Source organism: Mixophyes fleayi, chromosome 11 (genome assembly GCF_038048845.1).
Source record: "Mixophyes fleayi isolate aMixFle1 chromosome 11, aMixFle1.hap1, whole genome shotgun sequence".
Lineage (NCBI taxonomy): Eukaryota > Metazoa > Chordata > Amphibia > Anura > Limnodynastidae > Mixophyes > Mixophyes fleayi.
This window is the reverse complement of record NC_134412.1, coordinates 6,774,965-6,780,964: the sequence shown is the minus strand read 5'-3', so window position 1 is coordinate 6,780,964 and position 6,000 is coordinate 6,774,965. Positions and strand designations below refer to the sequence as shown.

The window sequence follows — 6,000 nt, the reverse complement described above, 5'->3', positions numbered from 1 at the left end:
TTTCATTATCACACTGTGCCCCTTCATAATCACACTGTGCCCCTTCACCATCACACTGCACCCCTTCACCATCACACTGTGCCCCTTCACCATCACACTGCACCCCTTCACCATCACACTGTGCCCCTTCACCATCACACTGCACCCCTTCACCATCACACTGTGCCCCTTCACCATCACACTGTGCCCCCTTCATCATCACACAGTGCCCCTTCATCGTCACTCTGTGCCCCTTCACCATTACACAGTGCCCCCTTTATCACCACACTGTGCCCCTTCACCATCACACTGTGCCCCTTCACCATCACACTGTGCCCCCTTCATCATCACACAGTGCCCTCTTCATCATCACACTGTGCCCCCTTCATCGTCACTCTGTGCCCCTTCACCATTACACAGTGCCCCCTTCACCATCACACTGTGCCCCTTCATCATCACACTGTGCCCCTTCACCATCACACTGCACCCCTTCACCATCACACTGTGCCCCTTCACCATCACACTGCACCCCTTCACCATCACACTGTGCCCCTTCACCATCACACTGTGCCCCCTTCATCATCACACAGTGCCCTCTTCATCATCACACTGTGCCCCCTTCATCGTCACTCTGTGCCCCTTCACCATTACACAGTGCCCCCTTTATCACCACACTGTGCCCCTTCATCATCACACTGTGCCCCCTTCATCGTCACACTGTGCCCCCTTCATCATCACACTGTGCCCCTTTCATTATCACACAGTGCCCCCTTCAGCATCACACTGCGTCCCCTTCACCATCACACTGTGCCCCCTTCAGCATCACACTGCGTCCCCTTCACCATCACACTTTGCCTCTTCATCATCACACTGTGCCCCCTTTATCATCACACTGTGCCCCTTCACCATCACACTGTGCCCCTTCACCATCACACTGTGCCCCTTCACCATCACACTGCACCCCTTCACCATCACACAGTGCCCCTTCATCATCACACTGCACCCCTTCACCATCACACTGCACCCCTTCACCATCACACTGTGCCCCCTTCATCATCACACTGTGCCCCCTTCATCATCACACTGTGCCCCTTTCATTATCACACTGTGCCCCTTCACCATCACACTGCACCCCTTCACCATCACACTGCACCCCTTCACCATCACACTGCACCCCTTCACCATCACACTGTGCCCCTTCACCATCACACTGCACCCCTTCACCATCACACTGTGCCCCTTCACCATCACACTGTGCCCCCTTCATCATCACACAGTGCCCTCTTCATCATCACACTGTGCCCCCTTCATCGTCACTCTGTGCCCCTTCACCATTACACAGTGCCCCCTTTATCACCACACTGTGCCCCTTCATCATCACACTGTGCCCCCTTCATCGTCACACTGTGCCCCCTTCATCATCACACTGTGCCCCTTTCATTATCACACAGTGCCCCCTTCAGCATCACACTGCGTCCCCTTCACCATCACACTGTGCCCCCTTCAGCATCACACTGCGTCCCCTTCACCATCACACTTTGCCTCTTCATCATCACACTGTGCCCCCTTTATCATCACACTGTGCCCCTTCACCATCACACTGCACCCCTTCACCATCACACTGTGCCCCTTCACCATCACACTGCACCCCTTCATCATCACACTGCACCCCTTCACCATCACACAGTGCCCCTTCATCATCACACTGTGCCCCTTCACCATCACACTGTGTCCCCTTCATCATCACACTGTGCCCCCTTCATCATCACACTGTGCCCCCTTCACCATCACACTGTGCCCCCTTCAGCATCACACTGCGTCCCCTTCACCATCACACTTTGCCTCTTCATCATCACACTGTGCCCCTTCATCATCACACTGTGCCCCTTCATTATCACACTGTGCCCCCTTTATCATCACACTGTGAATGGTGACTGCTCCCAAAAACGAAGAGGAATGCAAAGCAGCAGATATCCATGATATCTGCTGCGATGCCCCCTTAATAAATTTGCGGAGGACAGGAGGCACCCTAATGACCCGTTAAAAGCACTATCGTGCTTTATTAAATATGCCCCAAAGTTGTTTCAATTACATTGCTGGTTCTACACTGCCCAATAATACAGCTATAAAATAAGTATAACAAACCATAACACTCTTTACAATATTGTTCCGATAAATCTAATTATTGTTGATGTAATTTGTGTCAAAAGCATATTAAAAATTATGTTTTGTCAATAAAAAATATGTATATTTGTTCAGTTTGTTATTTTTGGCTTCTTATTTATTCTTTTTTTTTAAAAAAAATCTACAGTTTAAGATACAATTTTAGGAGTGTATTTCCTGCAATTTTTTTTGCTAAGGTCATTGATTTGGGAACCTGCAAATGGTAAAAATCCAATTCTTAAACATACTGTACTAGATTTATTTCATTATCACCACACTGCTGTATGCTCTATCAGCCAGCAGAGGGCAGCAGATATCAAGGCTAGGTCGTGGGTTACTGTAAACTAGACATAAATAAACAAAGCTGCTGTGAATTTTGCTGCAAAGTTAGTTTTTTTGTGTGTATTTAAAAAAAAAAAAAAGTTTTTGCCACTTTCATGCGTACACGAGAAGGAAGGTTATGTCTGCTGCATTATATGGAGCCTAGTAATAAACGTGTGTTTTGCTTTGAAAACAAATGTTTACAATGTTTTATTGTGCTTTTGACATGGTCCTGTGTATGTGGGTGTAAGTTCACCTGTGAGTGGACTAGGACTGTCAACACTTCTGGCCAAATTTCAACTCAAAACTGAATCGCGTCATAAGCCTGCTCTCACGGGAGTCTGGGAAGACTCCCCAAAATTTGGGAGTCTCCCGGACATTCCGGGAGCGTGGGCGAGTATGCCTTGTAATACAGTTCATGTTTTCAGGATTAATCTGTTTGGCTGGGTCATTAATGGTCCCCACTGTTTCTACAGACAGAAATCCTGTAAACATGACCTGTTGGCAGCTCTTAAAGGTCTGGGTTTGGGAATCTGTGCTGCACAAAATCATCTTTACAGGTTCTCACTTGTAGAAAATTCTCTTATCAGAACTTCATTCAGATTGTGTCATAATCAAGTTCAGACACAATTCATGCAGCTAAATCATAAACTTGTTGGTTCGTTTTCGTTTTTACCTGTCTACATATTAAGGAGGTCATATTTATTTGGAGAATCAATTTGGGAGCCAAGATTCACCCAAAAAATGAATTAAAATATTATTATTTTTTTACTCCTCTCAAGCTATACTGGGAACTAATAATCACTGCAGCATGTACAAGATAATGACCCCTGGGGTCTGCAGACCATCTACCTTGGACATAATACTTTGTAATCTCATGGGAACCAAAATGACAGCTCAACAGAATGCAATGTCCACTAACTGTATTCTGTAGCTGAACTTTTTGATTGACGGTTGTCAGTTCCTATCCAGCCAGAAGGTGGCAGTATATATATATATATATATATATATATATATATATATATCTATATATATATATATCTATATATATATATATATATATATATATATATATCAGGAATAGGTAGCCTGTGGCTAGACAGCTGTTGGCGAACTACAATTACCAGCCCTGCTAAATCACAGAAATATATAAATAGCTTTATATAAAAGTATGAAAATGACACTGGAGCTTTTAATCTCCTATATTGATATCTCCAAAATATTGTACATAAACATTTCTGGGACTTGTCCAAATTGAAAACATTTGCAGGAAATGTTTGTGTGAAGCATTATTACACTGATACAGTGTATTACATTTATTTTCAACCATCGGTATATTTACAGAAACTCACTCTAAACATTCAAATATTTTCTCATCAATATAAAACATATTTACTGTACTAAATTACATATTGCAACCTCTTATATTTCTATCCCCTTCTGTCCTCTACACACCGCTGCTTTCAATTTAAAGCTTGAGAAATTAGTAGCTAATGGGGTACAAGTACCAAGCCTTCTAAACAGGAAAGGTTGAGGTGTTGCCCATAGCAACCAATCAGACTCTAGTTATCATTTACTAGATAAATAATAGATAGAAACTGGTTGCTATGGGCAACACCTCAACCTTCTTTTATAGAAAGTTTGGTTCCTGTACCCACAAAGTATCAGTAAACATATTGTGTATCAGTAAGTTATACACTTGGCTGCAAATAATATATTCCAGAGGGTCGGCATCTTCTGTCCTGTGAAAGTCAAATGAGGATTCGAACTCTCATTCTGAAGAATTGTATCGTAACACAGACGTTATCTCCGATCTGTTCTCACTGACAGACATCTCCATACTGGACAATAGGGCATTGTTCGCTGACAAAGAGATGGGGTAATCTTTGTAACCCAGAGACAGGCAACCTGTGTCTCTCTAGACACGGTGGAACTACAAGTACCAGCATGCCCTGCCGGGAAAGTCCTGCGGAGAAAGGCAACCTGTGGCTCTTTAGCTGCTGTGGAACTATAATTCCCAGCATGCACTCCCAGCCAGCTCAGCAGAAATAGGAACTCTATGACTGTCCAGCTTTTGTGCAACTACAGGTCTTACCGTGCCCTGTCACAAGCGAGGATGGCAGGGGCATCTGCCCCCCACCCCCCTGGGCCGCTCCCATAGTGGACTACCTTGGGCTGGATCACTGGGCCACCTGCATTTTTTTCCCCATTAAAATAATCTGCTGGGTTCAGTCTTGCCCCCTGGGCTAAAAATTGCCAGCTGTTCCCTGGAGGTAAGTATGCTGGAACTTGTAGTTCCACAGGAGCTGGTGGAACTAAAAATGTCATAAGAGAGACAGGTAGGTCATGCAAGTGTTTCCACGTGTTGTCCGTCTCTTTGAGACCCCCAGGTGTATAACGTTACCTGAGAAATAGGGCAGCCTGCCCCCTCTAAGTGTGTAAGGGGGATGGGTTCAAGGTGTTGTCAGACGTTTTGTGTTCTCTCCTCCCTCCCTCCGTCCTGCCTCTCATCACCCCCCCTTCCCTGTTCATAGACCGCATACCTTCCTCACCTGATTCCCCCAGGACACAAAGTTACTTGTCTCTTTCACTGCAGTCAGTCGCCCTTCTCCCAGGTCCAGGAGATCTTCTTTCTTCCCCAACTTCTGGATACTCTCAAACTCTTCTTCTGTTGTCCTCATTCATTATCCGTATAACGTCTCTCTAAGGGAAACCCTGCACCGTCTCTCCATTGCAGCTCTTGTCTCTCCTCTCGGACGATACTGGCCCTCTCGCAGCTGTCTCTTGTGTAAATCTCCTGGTCACCCCCTCTCCTGTTTCTCACCTGTCTCTTACAGTCGTCTCTCTGTCTTTTCAGTGGAATGGTCTCCACAGACCTCCGGCCTCCTCGGCTGAGATTTGAGGGGGAGCAGAAAGCAGACACCCAGTGAGGTAAGAGGGCTTCCATACCGGGCTACACCCCACACAAATATTATAGCTGCAGGGCAGGGTCAAAGTGGGGCACCAGACTAATGTGTGATGTCATACCTGTGATGTAATGTTCGTCTTTAAGATGAACGATGCGATTGAACACACCAGTGGCACCGTGCATTGGTCATTCAGCTCACGCTGAACTGCTCCCCGTTACCATTTAAATTGAATATAGGGGTGGGGCTCCATTAGTAAATAATGGGCCGTTTAAAAACATGAGCACAACAATCCGCATCAACCTTTTATGGGAAGATTTAAGTCATGTGACTCTTTAATAAATAAGGTTCATGCGCTGCGTCAAATAATTGCTTATTCTTTCCGTGCTCAAACAAATGTAACTTTGTCTTCGCTCTGTGTTGATGGATGCCCATCGCTGACCGCTTGCTGCGGGTTAATGAACATTTGTACAAACCACAAACAAGATATAAAGCCACTAATTTTTGAACAGCGCATGGCGAGGGCCGTAGTTCCAGGCCCCTTTTACAATATAGGCCCACCGTAAACTGACAAGAAGAGAGATGGACTTTCTGCTGACATATAAATATTAACATTGATGTGTGGGGTGTT

The 6,000-nt window shown here is 45.4% G+C and overlaps 1 protein-coding gene and 1 long non-coding RNA gene across 2 annotated transcripts in view; one reads left to right on the top strand and one right to left on the bottom strand.

Moving 5' to 3' along the window:
* The window catches only part of LOC142107118 (uncharacterized), a 232,537-nt gene that overhangs the window by 121,245 nt on the left and 105,292 nt on the right, over positions 1 to 6,000 (bottom strand). The window lies entirely within an intron of this gene.
* Positions 1 to 6,000, top strand: part of HPN (hepsin) — a 45,160-nt gene that overhangs the window by 21,030 nt on the left and 18,130 nt on the right. The window contains exon 2 of the mRNA XM_075189840.1: positions 5,321 to 5,394. The gene's annotated coding sequence lies outside the window, so the exon portion shown is untranslated. The remainder of the gene's footprint in view (positions 1 to 5,320; positions 5,395 to 6,000) is intronic.